Source organism: Panthera tigris, chromosome D1 (assembly GCF_018350195.1).
Source record: "Panthera tigris isolate Pti1 chromosome D1, P.tigris_Pti1_mat1.1, whole genome shotgun sequence".
Lineage (NCBI taxonomy): Eukaryota > Metazoa > Chordata > Mammalia > Carnivora > Felidae > Panthera > Panthera tigris.
Genome location: NC_056669.1, coordinates 96,569,143 through 96,586,893, shown reverse-complemented (window position 1 = coordinate 96,586,893; position 17,751 = coordinate 96,569,143). Strand labels below are relative to the sequence as shown.

Below are 17,751 nucleotides of genomic sequence, written 5' to 3'. Positions count from 1 at the left end.
CTAAGTGGGCCCTTCCCCTCGATGCTGGAAGAACGGCGGCTTGGTATTCACTTCACTGACATCCAGGAAGACTGAGTTGCTTGTCTAAAGCCTCAGTCATTCATGGAGTCATTCATTTGATACATTTTTACCAAGCACCTGCCGTGCTGTGCATCCGCACCACCAAGAGCCAGGCAGGTGTATTTTGCCCTGGGGGTCCTCCTGGCCACAAGAAGCATTGTGGTGGTTCGCACACAACCTCTGGAGCCACACCGCTGGGATTCAAATCCCAGGCTCACCCCCCATATGACTCTGGGGAGTCACGTAGCCTCTCTGGGCCTCAGTTTCCTCAGCTGTCAGTGGACGATAATAATGGTATCTACCCCACGGGGTTGGTCTGAAGATTGAGTGAAATGTGACAGGTCAACACGTGGAATAGCACCAGGCACATAGTAAGTGCTCAATAAATACGAAGTCATTCATGACCCAGGACCCACATCAGCCACGCTCGTAATTCAGAGCTAGGCCAGCTCAGTGCCTTTGGTGTGACCCAAAAGCGTGACTGGTAAGGGTTCTACAGCTAGAATCAGGAGGTGGGGTTCGAGTTTCCCCTCTGCCAGCTGCCAGCTCAGAGCAGCCCCCGGGCCTCTCCGAGCCTTGCTTTCTCCGGTCTTAAAATGGGCCCGATGATGGCTGTTCTCCTGCCTCCCTGGCAGGAGCACCCAATGTCCCGAGGGTTGCTGTGGCCCCCTGCCCACACCACACAGGACAGGCTCAGAGAGCAAGCCCCCGCCCCAGCGGGACAGATGGCCACAGCTGACGCAGCCACACTCTGTCCCCCTGCACCTCTAGCGACAGAGAGGGTTTGTGCCTGGTGCTGGGGAAGGGCCGGGCCCCGGGCCAGCTACGGTGCGTCTCGATTCTTAGGAAATAATCCCAACCCTCTGTGCTCACTGACCGCACATGCCACTGACCGAAGGGGAAGAGGTCAAGCAGGCCTGCCCAGCTAGGCACCTTCTGCCAAGACTGTCACATTGGGTGGCCCCACGAAAAAGAACTGAACAAGAAGCCAGACAGCCTGGGTATATTCTGAACTCCAGCGGCGGCTACCTGTGTGGCTTTGGGAAAGTCACTTAACCTCTCTGAGCCTCGGTGTCTGCATCCGTGAAATGGCCTTGGCCGGGCCACCCATTTCACGGGTAGCTGTGACGAGCCGATTAGATGATGGCATCGGAGGTGGTTTAGACCTTGAAGGCTGGGGAGGAGGAGAGGAAAAAGCAAAGGAGCCATATTTCCAGCGCTAAGTATAAATCACCTGCAGAGATTTGCCCTGGGAGCTGAAAGGCAGACCCATGCCTGGACCAGCCAGTGTGGCCCAGAGGGGCCCCAGGGCTCTCCGGGGAGAGGCTGGCCCCAAGCTGCTTTCTTCTCCTGCCCACCCTGCAGGCTAAGGGAGATCAAATCCCCGGCCACAACGGGCCCCATTGAGAGCCGGTAAATCTGCCCGAGGTGTGGGGTTACGTTACCAGGCTCCCGGCCACCACCACTGAGCGAAGGGTCAGGCTGACCTCCTTCCCTCCCCGTAGGCCCCGGTCCAGGACCTGCAGGGCCAAGCCGGGAAGAAATCCAATTACCCGCTGCATTCCCAGGCAGCAGCCTCCTCTGGGAAATCAGCGAGTGGACAGGGGGATGAGACCTTTGCAAAGGCTGGAGTCATCCCAGGCTGCCCACCGGGAGCACAGGCCCCTGTCCGCAGGGGTGAGGAGCGCAGCTATACAGGCGGGACCTCGGGATAGAGCACTGTTGGGATTCTGCTGGGTGCCTGGCACAACACTTTGCATTTTACCTGTGTTCACCTCTTTGTCCTCACAGAAGCTCCGTGACGCAGATGCAATTGTCACCTCTATTTTACAGAGGCTGGAACTGAGGCACAGAGAGGTGAAGGAGATTTCCCAGAACCACCAAGATTTGAAGGCCACCACGAGCCCACTTGCCACAACAGCCACCCAAGAGACGGGTCACTCAAAAACGCGTCCTTTGAGTAAGGGTAGAAAAACCCAAGTGTGAAGGAGAAAAGTGTCCAGGGCCCGTGGCTACCATCGGCAGCTCTCTGGGGACTTGGCAGGGGACAGGAGAGCAGCCCTTTCCCCGGCTCTAAAGAAGAGACACGGGAATAGTTTGGGAACTACAGGGTGACATTTGGTTCTGTGCAAAGTCTCAGTGGACGGACTTTAAATATTGTGCAATAAGCATTTAAAAAATGCAACAGGCGGGGGGCGCCTGAGTGGCTCGGTTGGTCGAGCGTCCGACTTTGGCTCAGGTCATGATCTCGCGTCCGTGAGTTCGAGCCCCGCGCCGGGCTCTGTGCTGACGGCTCAGAGCCTGGAGCCTGTTTCCGATTCTGTGTCTCCCTCTCTCTGCCCCTCCCCCGTTCATGCTCTGTCACTCTCTGTCTCAAAAATAAATAAACGTTAGGGGGTGCCTGGGTGGCTCAGTCGGTTAAGCAGCCGACTTCGGCTCAGGTCACGATCTCGCGTCCGTGAGTTTGAGCCCCGCGTCGGGCTCTGTGCTGACGGCTCGGAGCCTGAAGCCTGCTTCCGATTCTGTGTCTCCCTCTCTCTGCCCCTCCCCTGTTCATGCTCTGTCTCTCCCTGTCTCAAAAATAAATAAAACGTTAAAAAAAATTTTTTTTTAAATGCAACAGGCTCCCGTGCCCAGCAGTATAGCTACTCTAGGTAAGCCCAGGAAGGCAGAAGAATAAAATCAGAATTAACCTAAATGCCTTTCATTAAGAGAATGTAGGAAGAGAGAAGGAAGAGAGGAAGGAAGGAAGGAAGGAAGGAAGGAAGGAAGGAAGGAAGGAAGGAAGGAAGGAAGGAAGGAAGGTAGGAAGGAAGGGAGGGAGGGAGGGAGGAAAAAACAATTACAGTAGTTTACTATGCAAAACCATGACTAGATTTCCTAGATCCAATGTTAAGTGAGAAAAGCACTGACCGAATGATCCGTAACCATTTGTTTGAACACACACACACACACACACACACACACACACACACACACGTGCCCACTACAATGGCACATATTCCTACAGATTCTGTGTGTCGATGCATAGAAAAATATCCAGAAGGCTATATGCCAAAGTAATAACAGTGATGATTAACCCTGAGGAGGAGGCTGGAATGTTGTGGTTATCCAGGAAGAGAATACTTAGCTGTTTAAATAATATTTGACGTTTTTGCAACGAAAAGGTACATTTGTATATTCCATACACGATTAAAACTTAGTAAAACAATATAAGAAAAGATACGGTGGGCTGCCTGGGGAACCAGTGAACTCCCTGTCCCTGGAAGTATGAAAGCATCCACACTGGGGTGGAGGGATTCGAAAAAACGTGAAGGAAACAAGGGTAGGTGGGTTAGCTGGCCCTTCAGAACCTCAGAGCCTTATCAGGGCAGCAGGAGCAAAGCCCTTATTCTTCCTGCACCAAGAGTGGCTTTAAGGAAGCACAGAGCATCGGACGCTAGAGGAGGGAGAGGTCGTGGACCCTCACTGTGACTTGGGCAGAGACGCACAGGCCAGTCTCTCCACCCCTCTTCCCCCCAAGGGACTCCTAGCTCTAGGCTCTCAGTCCCAGCAGCCCCCAGCCACTGGCCAGCATGCCCGGTGTTAGCCTCAGACCCCCAGCGTAGGGGCTGTGTCTCTGGGAGGACCTCACGCTGGGGACAAGAATTCAGGACAGAAGGAGGAGAAGAGATGCTCATAAAGCTGACCGCCCCTGTGACACCGAGCCCAAGCCATGGCCATGGCCGCGGCCGCATGGTGAGCCCTAATCCACAACAGGCTGAGCCCCAGCCCCAGCCAGCCTCTGACCCCTGACAATATAAAAAGCAAAGGTCAGTGAAGCTCTTACCTCACCTGGCAAGACAGCAATGAGATCGAGACAAGAGCCAAGAGACATGGGTCTGAGTCCCAGCACCTGCCCTTGACCTCTCCTAAGAGACCCTGACAAAGTCACTGAGCCCCATGGCACCTCAACCCTCTCCCCTGCACAATGGGCGGAGGGTGGCTAACTCCCAAGCCGGCTGCGTAGCTGAAATGAGACATCGTCCACATAGTCTCTTTGTGGACTCCCACAAAACGTAGGGCCCCATCCAGGCCACGGATACAGGGCACTGAGGAACGGAGGTGGCCACGACGGAGCTCCAAAAGCAGCTAGACTTGCTGCAAATCTGGAGCCCAGAGGCAGCCAGAAAGGGGCCCGTTTGTGGCCCCAGGCAGGGACCAGGAAGGAACACACAGAAGGATTCTCCAGGCGGACAGAGACAAGGACGCGCGAGGAGACAGGAGTAAGTCTGAAAGAGCAGAGGAGCCTTTCTTGGCCACTGTCCTGGGCCAAGGGCCAGGGTGCTCAGAGAGGGCAGGGAGCCACTGGCAGGTGCCAAGGAAGAGTGCGGTTTCTACCTGAAACTGGGGGAGGGGACTCCAGGAGCCAGGCCAGTGAGTCCTTGCCTCACCGGTAGCCAGGGAACTGGGGCAGAGGCAGGTGACAGATCCGCAAAAGGAAACCAAAGGAGGAAGAGCAAAGCTCAGTCACAGAGCAGCCATGACCGGCTGCAGTGGGCCAAAGGGCCGGACTCGCCCTTGGGCCCGGGGCATCGCCTTGGAGGATCTGATCCGGGAGAGGGGCCACTGAGAGAAGCAAGGAGGTCCCACCTGGTGCTCACAGTGAAAAGCGCCAGCTCTGGGCAAGGCTGGCAGCAGCATGAAGCCTGAGGGAGGGCTGCCCCAGAGCCAACCTCTGCCACCCCAGGGAGACCCTAGGGCTGTGGCAAGTATTGAGTCCACTGTGGGACCAGCCCAAGGCAGAGAGAGCCACAGAGGTCCAAGGACTCAGGCCTGAAGCCTCCAGATACAACCAAGGCCACTGTCAAAACCAGAGCCCCTCAGGGACTCCTGGTCCTGCAGCCAGCACCTAGACACGCTGCAAATCCCTGCACCCCCCCCCCTTCCCCGGCCCCATCCCGCAGGATCCGGGGCAGCTGGACTCCCCGCTAAATGGCAGCCAGACAGTCCTGCCTGCCGCTGGCTTGGGGGCCCAGCCTACAGGGAGCTGCAGGGAGGGAGCAGGAGGCTGGGCCTCTCTGAACGGGGGGCCCCAGAAGAGGGTGTAGGTGGGGCGGGCAGGAGAGGCGCCTCCCACAGCGCTCTCTCCTCCCCGCAGGCCAGCCTTCTCCCTGGACCTGTGGCCACACGCAGGCCCGGGCACACCACGGGCTGTTCCCAGCAGCCCCCAGACAGGGCGGGCTGGCTCCTCTCCTCCCCAGGCTGAGACCACCACAGCGACACTCACCTGGCTAGCCCCGGATGGGACACCCACCGTCCGTCATCGCCTCAACCAAGAGTTCGCTCCTCAAGCCACACCCGCAGGCCTCAGCCCTGACCCAGCAGAGGGTGGGTGCGGGAAGCCACTTCAGGCGGCTGTCCACTGTTCACCTCCTGTTCGGACCCCACGCCATCGCGCCCAGTGCCTGGTCAACCCCCCACCTCAGCCTCAGACCTCGGCCTTCCCTCCTCCTGCCCACATTCCCTGGCATGGCTCTGGACTCCTCGGGGGCGGCCGGGACACCCCCTTTGACAGTTCATAGCACGGGTAGCATCAGGCAGTGGGGACACGAAGGCTCCACCATGGCCAGCCAACCACGACAGGTGCCAACCCACTGACCAGAACAGCCTGGGAAGGCCTGCTGCTCCAGCCAGGCAAGGGACCCAGGGGCCACCAGGCACCAGCAGAATCATGGGGCTGGCTGCCTCAACTGGGACAAGGATAGGCCAGCTCACCAACAACTTACCCCACTGGGCACCAAGAAACTGCCTTCCTGGAGGCTGAAGACCAAAAGGAAACACCACTTGGATGGCCCCTCTGGTCGTTTAAAGCACCTCCTAAGCTGTGACTTTATCTCCCACCTCAGGACCTCCGCCTCCAGAATAGTCTTCAAGTCCTGACTCAGCCTGGCATTCAAGGCCCTCCCGGTCGGGCTCCCAGAACTATTTCCTCTACCTTTTCGCAAACACCCAAGACCACGTCCCTGAACCACCCGGCCCTCAGGTCATCTGCCTTTGCACATACTGTTCCCAGGGCCCGAACTTTCCTGCCTTCTTCCTCCACCTGGCAAACTTCTACTCTCCCTTCGAGGTCCAGCTCTATGTCGCTTCTTCCAGGAAGCCTAACGGGCTCTCCCTCTCCCACCCCTCCCCTCCCCGCCACATCCCTGAGCAAGTAGGGCATTTCCCACCTTCAATCACAGTGACGATCTGGGCCAGAGCTCCTCACGCTATTTGTGAAAGAGATTTTTTTTTTTTTTTAAAGTTTTCCAATCTGTTGCCAACTGATGCTTTTGTAAGTTACAATAAAGAATGACACAGCAATGTCAAGTTGCAGTAGGAGTTTTTCATCACTTACTCTCAATGTTGTACCTACCTCGCTGCACACCAGTAACACACAGCTCAGAGATGGGGAGAGGTCTAGCAGACCACCCTCTCTTTGGGTTCGGGGCCCATCGAATCATGTGTTTATGTTTGGTCCTCCAGAGCCCAAGGGGCACTCCCCGATCTGCTGTCCCAAATATTGGCTGAGAAGGGCCCAACAACCCTGTAACATGGGCAGCACCCGTGCTATGCGGCCCCATTTCTCAGACGAGCACACAGAGGCACAGAGAGGATGAGCGGCCTGGCCGACGCTGTACTTTCTCAGGACGACCCAGCATCACAGGGGCAGGTGCTTGGGCCCGGCAAGTTTTCCAGCCGGCCCTCCTTCCCAGCACAGCCGCCAAGAGCAGTTCCCGTGGAGTAACAGCGACGCAGCCCCACGCAGTAGAGAAGAGCTCAGCCTCCGGAATCAGACAGACCTGGGTTCAAGTCCTAGCTCTGCCTCTCACAGCTGTGGGGCCTTGGGTAAGTCGCTTCACGTCTCGGGGCCTCACTTTCTTCTCTGTTAGTGGCGGCTAATAACACCGGCATGATCAGGCGGGACACTGCTTCAGGAAGGGCCCGGCCACACTTAACAGGCTTCGTTCAAGTTTGGCTATTGCTGGTGTTTACAGAGGCCCCGGGATCACCCAGCCTGAAACTTGGCCCTGGCTCCTCCCTTTCTGCGTTTCCTCCACCCAAGACCCCAGGCCCTTTCTGGGGGGTAAATTCTTCCCCTGGATGCTAAGTTGGCGGATTTCCTTTGAAGATTTCACCCCTCTGGCCTCCCCTCCCACAGTCTAAGAACCCTGCTCCCCCTCCCGTCCCTGGGACACCTTGAGCCTCTGGCCTCTTCACCTCCTCTCTAAACACGAGCCACTCTGGCTGCTCTGGCCTTTTCTCTAGGGTGCAGCTGTCTGGAGAGGTGCCTTGCACCACCCTGGGAAAATGCTGCCCTGTTGGGTTGGGCAATGAATGGCCCGGCTGCGGAGAGATCAGGGACGGGGCCCCAGCTTGCAAATGCCTCCCCCCACCTCCCCCTGCCTCCTCCCATCTCCCCCTACCTCCGCCCACCAGAGCCCAACTTCCCCGTACCTTGGGCCATGACAATGCTGAGTCCACCTGGGCCGGGTCCCAGTCAGCTGCCCTCACGAGAGGCTCACTCCCTGCTCGGGGGGAGGGTCCAGTGGGCCACTCCCCATGGCCCTCAGCCGCCCCAGAGCCTCCCAGGCCGTCCATCTCTATCCCCCGAGCATCGGACAGCAGGATCCCTTCCCAGTCTTCACCCCTTTCCCTTGGGGAAAGTGACAGATAGTGGGAGAAGCCACTCTGGGAAAGCTGACACTGTGGGGGTGGTTCCATATTTACTTGCTTGGTGACGTCCATAGCAGCCCAGCTCAGTGCCCAGGTCAAGCTGCTCGTCTCCTCTCCTGGTCCCACTCGGGCCCCCAACCCCGCCATTAGCCCAGGAGAAGCCCCGTTGGCCCTCCCCACCCCAGCTCCTTCGCGGACGCACATTCCCAGGGGCCGCTGGCCCCCCCCCCCCTCCGTGTCCCCTCAGGAAGGGGTGAGCCGCTGCCACAGCAGGTAGTCAAGCAGGACCCGACAGCCTCTCCTTCGGGAGAGCAGGGCGCAGAGACTGGGCCAAAGGCCCACCCTGCTCTGATGATGGCAGGATTTGGGGTTGAGCTTGGTCGCACCCTAAACAGTGTGAGCCCCAGCATACCGCTCTCCCGCTACGAGGCTCTATTTTCTCAGCTCCCAAATGGGGGTCACGAGAGCTGGGGTATTCACAAGGGATCTGGAAGAAGGCGGAGCTGGGAAGCGTCCCCGCTGGCCTTATGGGTCGGGTTGGGTAGGTCAGAGAGAAGGGTGGAGGAGAAAGCCCTAGAAGCCACTGAAGGCTCCAGAGGCCCAGGTGTGCCTTTGCACACAGGGTCCCTACCCCTCGGCACCCAGCCGGGATCTGAGGCCGATACCGGGGAGCAGGACAGCCAGCAGCCCTCCTGTCCTCCTCCCTTCTCCCCTCGCCCAGCGTCATTTCTTCGTGGAGGTTCTTGGCCTGTCCAGATATGCCTGCGAGTTCTCACTCATGAGGTTCCCAGGTGGGGAGAGGGTCCTGAAACCAGCTGTGTAAACCAAGAGCTTATAAATAAACCCCACATTTAAAGCACCCAGGAGACCTGCAGGGAATTATTATGTAACACAGGCAGGTGACCCCTGAGGCTTCCTTTATAAATGTGGGTTTCCTGAGGTAATTGGAAAGATTAGATTATAGCTGTGTGACCTGGAGCGAGTCACTTAACCCCCCTGAACTTGACTGAGCTTCCCCCATCCATAAATGGATGTAGAAGCAACCTCGTGGGGCATCATATGTGTTCCTCTTAAATTTGGTCATGAGAAAACGGAGGAAAAAGTTTTCTTCCAGAGAACGTAGCACGGGACTGATACCAATGTCTCCATTTAATTTTTTTTTTTTTAAGTTTATTTCTTTTTGAGACAGAGAGAGACAGAGCATGAGCGGGAGAGGGGGAGAGGGAGACACAGAATCCGAAGCAGGCTCCAGGCTCCGAGCCGTCAGCCCAGAGCCCGACGGGGGGCTCGAACTCATGAACTGTGAGATCACGACCTGAGCCGAAGTTGGACGCTCAACCGACAGAGCCACCCAGGCGCCCCACTAATGTCTCCATTAACAGAAAGGGAAACTGAGGCCAAGACATGGCAGGCCTTGAACACAAGCCCGTGGGCGGGATGGGGTGGGATGGGTGTCTGAAAATGCAGTCAGGTCAATTTTAAGCAGGAGGCCCCCATGCCACGCTTAGCCTCTCATACCCAGGCCCTGCTGTCCCCAGCAAGGGGCACACGATTATTTCTGCACCCCAGGCATGCCTCCCTGCGGTCATGACCTCACACCCGAGGTGGCGACCCCAAGCTGGCCTTATGCCACGCACAGGTGCCCCGTGCTTCTTTTTCTAGAGCCTCCCTGAGCCCGGCACTATCATCATCCCACTTTGCTGATGAGGAAACACAACAACAACAGCAGCAGCCCCTCACCCAGGTCTCCCTGGGGCAGAAGCAGGACTGAACCCGAGGCTCATGTCCCTTCCCGTGGCCCAGCACTGTGCCCCCGACCAGCTCCCCTGGCTCCCTCTTGGTGCCCCCCTCCCTGCCAGGAGGCCAGCCCAACTTGCCGGGTCCTAACTAGGGGTGTCCTAGCTACCCAGAAACAGAACTGTGCCCCAACCCACCCACTCCGAGCCCCAGTGTGGAGGGTCAAGTCCCCGCCAGCCCACCTTCCACCTTGGGATAGCCACCCCCAGGCTCTCGTCCTTATCCCCGCTTGCCTCGATGACTGCCACAGCCTCCTAATTGGCCTCCCCGCCTCCAACCTCACACCCAACCTGCTGCAGCAATCTGGGACCTGGATCTGATCTCCGGGTCGGCTGCCTCCTCCCTGGGGCCCCACAGACAGAAGGTAAACGCCTCAGCTCAGCAGCGTCGACCTTTTACAGCCTGGCTGGGGCAAAGCATCGGGGGGTTAGGGCGGGAGGGCTCGGGAGCCTGATGGCCTCGATGGGAATCCCCACCAGGAGGCCTTGGGCAAGCTACTCCACCTCTCGGAGCCTGGGTTTTCCATTTCCCCTAAAGAATGGGAAGATAATCGTACCAATATCAGGGTGCTGCTGGGAAGATTACGTGAGAAAATGCACGTAAAGCACTTTGCACAGAGTAAGTGCTCAACTCATTCCCTCATTTTACAGACATCTGAGGCCCTACTACGTGCTATGCACTGTTCATACAGCAAAGAGCAAAGCTGACCAGAATCCCAGCTCTCTGGGAACTGGCATTAGAGTTAAAAGATGGCCAAAACCAAGATAAGTAAGGCCCACACAGGGCTCGTTCCATATGCTCCACACTAAGAAGAAAGGCCGGGACGTGGAGGGACCAGGGGGTACGGAATTTAAGACAGGAAGGTGCCCATGAGAACGTGCTATCTGAGCAAATCCTGCCGGAGGTGAAGGGGCTGGCCCTGGAGATAACAGATAGGAGTGCTCTAGGGAGCAGGAACAACCAATGCAAAGGCCCTGAGGCAGGATCGGGGCTGGTGTGTTACTCATATTATTATTACTATTATTCCCTTTCCAGCCTCATCTCTCTCCACCTCCTCCCTTATACATAGTTTCCAGCCAAGCGAACTACCGGAGCCCTTCTGTGGGCCCATGCCTTTGCAGAAGCCACACCCCATACTAGAATGCCTCTTTGCTGCCCAAATCCTCCTCGTCCTTCAAAACGCAGCTCAAAGCCTGCCTCCTCCTCAGGGAAGCTTTCCTTGACTTAGAGTCCGTGCCTCGCACCCTTCTGCTAGAACCTGCAACTGCTTGGTGAATCGCTCACCTCTCGCACTGGTCTGTGAGGTCTGCAGGGGACAAGACTGGGCTCCCACACCTCACCCCCCAGCCCAGCACGGTGCCTGGCACAGGGACGGCACAAGTGTCCTGACCGCCTGATGAATGAAGGAAGGACTGAGGGATGCCCCGGGCCTCCCCTCTTCCAGAGCCTCAGCCAGAGACATCAGCACGAGGGTGGCTGCACTGTGTGAACATTGGACTTTCCAGCGCAGATACAAATCTGCAATAGGAAACAGGCTTTTTAAAAATAACAGCACATTTTTCTTTTTTCTTCATTGTTTTTTTTCTTTCTGCACGGCTTATTTTTCCGGCGCAGCCCCTGGGCCAGCTGCAGGCCCCACTCTGAGAACATGGGGCTCTGGGGCCTCCAAAGACTCTTAGGCCCCAGCTGGGGTGGAGATGCACCAGATGGTTCTAGACCAGCCTTGGGTACCAAGGCCACCAAGCGGCTCTGAGCCAGAAACCCGCTTGCACAAACCCCAATATTAGGTGGGTGTTTCCTCCTGGAAACTTACCCCCCAATAAGGGTTTTCTAACCCTGTGTGACGTTTCTAAAGGGGCTTCTCCTTGGGGGGGGTCTGGGGTTCTCTGCCTTCATTCTAAGAGGGCATCCCTAGGGAGGCGGCATCAGAATGCCAGGGTCCCAATCCAGGCCATGCTACCGTGTAACCCTGGATCCTTTACTTCACCTTCTGGGGCCTCAATTTACCCATCTGTGAAATGGAAATAACAGCACGCACCCTGTGGAGTTGTTTTCCGCATGGCGACGTGCTTAGGACCATACCTGGCACGCCATGAGCCCTCAAAAAACATTTGCTGCCTTCGTCATTATCTCCATCATCCCTGGTTCTCCTACTCTGTGGCCCCTTCACTGAATCATATACTCTCTCACTCAGCAGATCAGCAAGGGTTTGCAAACATCTCACCCTCTTGCCCTCCTGGAATCGCCTCTCAAACATCCCAGAAACACAGCCCTTCTGCGGCATGGATTCCTGTAAGAACGGGGAGCTTAGTTTCTGTATTCTACAGGCCGGTCATGGCTGACACCTCTTTCCGGCTGCACCCACCTGCCCTTACGCCCGGGAGGCAGCGTTCACTCATCCTGTCCTTCACCTCCAGCATATAGTGAGCCTGCCATCAGTGCTCGGGGATCCTTCAGAAGGTATCTATCGAGCAGCTCTTGCGGGCAGACACTGGAAATACAGAGGCGAGTGCACACACACACACACACACGCACAGACACACAAGCCAACCCAGGCACCGCCCCCCACAGAGCTCCCGGTGGTCTGACAAAAGGGGGAGACCACAATCAATAACCACACCCACAAATGTAAAAATTGCTACCCGGCAATGCAGCAAAGGGGAGGTACATGGGGCCATGAGAGCTTGTAATGGGGCATTCGACCTAATCAGGGAGGGCTTCCCTGAAGAGGTGATGCGGAAGCTGAAGGATGAGGAAGCCTAAGCAGGGGGAGTGCAATGCACAATATGAGGGGACGGAGGGGACAGGGCAGAGGGGACAACATGAGGCAAGTGTCACGTCAGGTGGAACACAGCAAATGGAGGGATGCAAAATGGTGTCCCCATAGGGTCTGGAGGGCAGCTAAAGGATTTCTATCTTTCTCCTAACAGCAGTGGGAGTCCCCGAAGGGTTTTTCAGGCAGGGATTGATGGCCTCAGATTTGTTTGTCAACAGGGTCGCCCCGGCTGCTAAGGATGAGCCTCCCTGAGTCTGCGTGTGTCTACCCATCTCTGCCTGGAGTGCTCCTCTAGTCCCTGTATCGGTCAGGTCAGGCCAGGTTATGCTGTAGGAACAAACACCCCCCCCCCAAATCTCAGTGGTTTAAGACAACAAAGGTCTTGGGGCTCCATCCCACCTAGTGACACAAGCAAAAGCAAAAGCAGCCACCATCCCACCTACTGCTAGTTGCCACAGGAAAAGGGCACTCTGGACGGGCTTGTGCCAGCCACTCAATGCTTTGGCCCAATGCGACCTGTGTCACTTTAGTTCACCACTCACTGGCCAGCCACACGGCCCCACCCAAACACGAGGGGGCCTAGACTCCATCCTACCGTGTGCCCGGGTGAACTGGGAGCTGTAGGGGACTGTAATGAAGACCACCAGACACCCTCCCTCTCCATCTTGCCCTTTGCCAGCCTTAACTCATTCGTCGGATCTCAACCGTTTGGATTCCGGAGGAGGGCCAAGCACGCGCAGGAGAAAACAACACACGGAGCGCGGCGAGATCCAGGAGAGGGTAGGAGATGGGGCCAAGGAGAGGGCAGAGGCCAGATCACTCCAGGGCTTTCAGGCCGTGGTGACAATTTGGTTCTTTACCCCAGAAGCACCGACAAGGCTTTTCACTGTGTTAAGCGAGAAATGGGAAGCCTGATGCGATCTTTTTTGGAACAGATCTGACTGACTGCACCGTGGAGTTTGGCATGGGAGGAAGGTTGCAGGTGGACACTTAGGAGGCTCTGAACGTTGTCCTGGGGAGAGACTAGGATGCTGGAGAGGAGGAGAGATGGAGAGAGGTGGATAGATACACTCTACAGGCTCAAGTTCTCTAGACCTGGGGAAGGATGTGGACTGGGATGAGGGAACGGAGACACCAGCGTTTCTGCCTTAAGGACTGGCAAGAAGGTGGCAGCTTTGGCCAAGATCAGAGCCCTCGGGGAGGCTTAGGGAGCAGATTAAGGGACAGCCTTGGATACCATGTGTTGGTCATGACTGTGACATAGCCAAGAAGACAGGCCAAGGAGGCAGCTGAATAAACAAGTACGACTCCTGACTCGTAGTCCAGGGGTCTTTACTTCCTTCATACTCGCCAGTGACCTAGAACCGCAAAAACCTTGCCTCCCCATCCCCATCCGGGCGAGGAAAGATTCAGGTGATAGAAGTCTTACTTGACCCCAAGGAGAATAAATTCATGAAACGCATCAATATAAGGGACTTAGAAGACAGAACCGTAACTCGTGCCGGTAGAGTATATAAGGGATGGTTGTGATGGTGGATCAAGGGCTCCTGGGACAAGAGAGGGGAGCCCCTCATCCTTGAGAATGTCATTAGAGAAGAGAACGAGACCCTGCCCCAGCGGCTCCTTGGAGGCTCTGTCAGTTTGGAACTTCGTGGTTCTGGGTGGGGCCTGCCAGGTCATGCTGATATTCCCCGGGATAGCACGTTCGTTTAGCAGTAATCCCCGAGAGAGAACAACGCTTCTGAAATCAGGAGCGGGGCGTAGACGAGGCATCTTATCTCTATCGGCTTTAATCTCACAACTGCCTTGCCAGACAGGCTCTGTTGGCCCCATTTTAGGGATGGACAAGCAGGGTTCAGAGAGGCCAAAGGTAACTGTGCCAAATCCAAAGTCACGCGAGTTATGCGGCGGAGGGGGAAGGACTCCAACAGAGAAACCCCTTTTCATTAAACTCAAGCAGCCACCTCGGGCTCTTCCCAGAAGGTGTTCAGACTTGTGCCCACACAGCACCCTGCGTGCACCTCCCGGAGAGCTGGTGGGTGAAGACCATGCCCCCGCTTGGCCAGCTTCCTGGCCACGCACCCCACACTCCCAATGCCTCTCAAGGGGTACTGTGGACAAAGGAAGCTTGAGTGCCACAGGCATCAAGCTCCACGGAAAATTCGTTTGCCCCAGCCCAGACAAAAACCCCTAAGTTTATAGGGTTTCCAGCCATCAAGAGCAATCTCTCATTATTGCCTCCTGTCCCCGCGCACAAAGGGCTGGGCGTGCTTCCTTTCAGCCACCCTAAATTATATACCACGGCCTTTCTCCACATGAAGCAAACGTCTAAGAAGAGAGATTTAACATTTTTCTCTCCTAAGTCCCGGCCCATCCCGGGGGTCAAGCCTCTATTGCCCAACCCAGTTGGAGACAGAAGCAACTTTTCAACCGGCATCGCCCAGCGTTCAAGAAATGTGCATTCTCCTTGCAGCGACTTGCCTAGGGCGTGCTGGCCTTGACCGGAGAAAGGTCATGGGCCCGCTAAGTTTCTGCAGTTTCCGCGTGTGCGAGCACCTTGGGGACTGCGAGTGGGGGGATGGAGGAGGCTACACTCCAGAGAGATTTCCCGAAGAGTCTACACCGCAACCAAGATTTCAAACGTATTAAAGAAACGGCCTCCGGCTCGGCCACATTTAGCGGGAAGTCGCGGGCTGCTTGGGAAGAGGCCCCACCGCCTCCCGACGGGCCCGAGCCCCCCAACATCTGCCCCAGGCGCCGAGCCGCAAGTGCCCCCGAGAACTAGGCCAGCGGCCGCACCGAGCCCTCCAGCATTCCGCGCCCCGCCCCGCCCGTGTCACTGCGTTCTCATTCCGAACGCTCGGCCCGGGCGGCCGCTCCCATTGGTCGGCGGCCACGTCCGTCAGCGGGCGGAACGTCGGCGCAGAGAAAAGGCTACATTGTAACAAGGCGAGCGAGCGAGGAGCGAGCGGGGAGGAAGGAGGCGGAGGGGCGGCCCCCGAATCCCGCAGCAGCAGCGGCGGCGGCGGCGGCGGCGGCGGCGGCAGCTACCTGCCGAGGGTTAACCCACCTCGGGGCCGGGACGAGCCGCCCCCCCCTCCGGCCCGCGCCCGCGCCGCCCGGGCCCCCCGCTCCTCCCGCGCGGGCCCCCGGCCGCCCGCGCCCCCCGCAGCCGCTCGCAGCCCCTGCACCGGCGGCCCCCGCGCTCGCTGGCAAACTGCCGAGCGCTTTCCGAAGCCATTTTCAATGGCCACATTGGCTACCGGGGCTGACTCACCTTCCCGGGAATGCTGCGGCAGCCGCGGGGCCCGGGCGGCGCGGGCGGCCCGGCGGGCGGCTCGGCGGAGGCGGCGCGGCCCCGGCTGGCGGCCCCCGCGGCGGGAGCGGCCGCGCTGCGGGCGCGCTGGTCCCCGGCGAGGCAAAGTTTCAGCGCCAGCCTCGGCGCGGCGGCGGCGGCGACTCGCTGCTGCTCTCCTCCCCTGCTTTGACCACCATCTTATTAGTACAGGAAATGACATGGAAAACGGAAGAAAGCGGCGTTTGGGGCAGACGCGGACCCCCCAATTCAGGGGCCGGAGCCGGGACTCACCAGCCGCGTCCCAACCCGGCCCCGGAGAAAACTCCCGGGGCCCCTTCGGCCCCCGCCCCGCGCGCTGCTCGGAGGGGGGAACCCAGCTCCTCGAACCCAAAAGGAGAGGGCGAGTTTTATAACCCAGCCCGCGGAGAAATCGAGAAAAAAAAAAAAAAAAAAAGAAATGAAATGAAAAAGAAAAGGTGAAGAGAACTTTCGAACTGGGACACTTTTTTTTTTTTTTTGGTCGGAATTAAAAGTTCTAGAATTTTAAAAAGGCATTCAGTGGCGGGGGGGGGGGGGTGTGCTCCCTAGCTCTCCTGGCCCCTTGGCTGCCCGTTTTGATCCAAATAGTCAGGGGGAATTAATGCGTTTATATTTTTAACCCATTCGAGGCCCCGCCAGCCGCGCGCAGCAGGCCCCCTCCTGGTCCCTTTTAACCCTTTGAATGCCCAGCAGTTTGGAGATACAAACTAAAGTCGTAAAACACAGGAGACCAGCTACAAGCTGAGGGTAAGGGATTTGGGGGTTCGCTTGAAATGTTAACTGTTTATGGTGGGCTGCGGTTTTAGGTCGGGAATCGCACATGTTGTTCAAATCGAAATTTGTCACAGGGTTCGAGATTCAGAGAATCGGACAGGCTGGTCCCTGGCCGACCTGGAAAGGACGTTTACGCCTCGCTCACTTGCTCGGTTCCTCAGTTTCTCCGTCTGTGAATGGGATTCAATGTCACAAAGTAGCCAAGAAAAGTTGGGGCGGAATTTTCGTAAAGACAAAGTGTGTAAAAGTCTCAAAGGCTTCCTTCAGCGCCCAGAAGACCCGGAGGGGTTGTGATGGGGCAGAGGACACCGCGGGATGGCGTAACCAGGGCAACCATTCCCAAAATAACCCCTTTCTCTTGGCATTGTCTGCGAGGCTTGAGGCTGAACTGCAAGGTCTCCTGCCAGGGGAGGCTGTGCTGCGCTGGCTCTAAACGCGAGCCATAACCCTCACTCAGAAGTTGCCTGGAGGGATTCGATCCCACCAAGGTGCCTAGGTGGGGCGCTGCCCACTGAGGGGCGCCCCATCCCTCCCCCCCCCCCCGCCAAAAGTCCATCTGAGCCGGCAAGAGCTGGAACAGGCAGCCTCTGGTGGGTACTACCCTAGGGATTCGTCCTCCCAAGGGAATGAAGTTCCTTGTCGACCTCGCTGCTGGCGGGGAGCCTGGCCGGAAGATGGGCGTCCATGGTCAGGTCCCAGGACGTGCTGATGGCTCTTGGAGTCTGGATGTTGCGGGGGGGGGGGGGGTGTGAAGGGCAAAAAAACTTCATGTACCACATCATCTTTTCCCTTTTGACATCAAAAACGCAGCTTCTTCAGAGCCAATGTCTGTTTCTAGCTGTGTGATCTTGAGTAAGTGACTTTCCCTCTCTGAGCCTCAGTTTCCTCATCTGCAAAGTGAGGCACACTAAATAACCCACGTGTCCTGCCAGCTCTGCGTGAGGGGCCATGAGAGTTGTATTTAAAGGGGCCCATCGCCGCGGGGCGCCTGGGTGGCTCAGTCGGTTAAGCGTCCGACTTCAGCTCAGGTCATGATCTCGCGGTCCGTGAGTTCGAGCCCCGCGTCGGCTCTGGGCTGATGGCTCAGAGCCTGGAGCCTGCTTCCGATTCTGTGTCTCCCTCTCTCTCTGGCCCTCTCCCGTTCATGCTCTGTCTCTCTCTGTCTCAAAAATAAATAAACGTTAAAAAAAAAATAAAGGGGCCCATCGCCAGGCTGGTCACAGTAACAGTAGCTAATGCCATAATTATATGGCATCCAATACAACGATAAAAGTTCCCAGAGTGTCTATCTGGTCCACACCAGGCAGAG

At 57.2% G+C, this 17,751-nt stretch overlaps 1 protein-coding gene and 1 long non-coding RNA gene across 2 annotated transcripts in view; one reads left to right on the top strand and one right to left on the bottom strand.

The window, feature by feature from the left end:
- PRDM11 (PR/SET domain 11) overlaps positions 1 to 15,648 on the bottom strand; it is an 82,342-nt gene extending 66,694 nt beyond the window's left edge. The window contains exon 1 of the mRNA XM_042958072.1: positions 15,609 to 15,648. The gene's annotated coding sequence lies outside the window, so the exon portion shown is untranslated. The remainder of the gene's footprint in view (positions 1 to 15,608) is intronic.
- A 558-nt stretch (positions 15,649 to 16,206) lies between these two features.
- LOC122231241 lies at positions 16,207 to 17,262 on the top strand. The gene is made up of 2 exons (XR_006208434.1): positions 16,207 to 16,415; positions 16,517 to 17,262. It is a non-coding gene; the product is annotated as an uncharacterized LOC122231241 (long non-coding RNA).
- Positions 17,263 to 17,751: the final 489 nt, after the last annotated feature.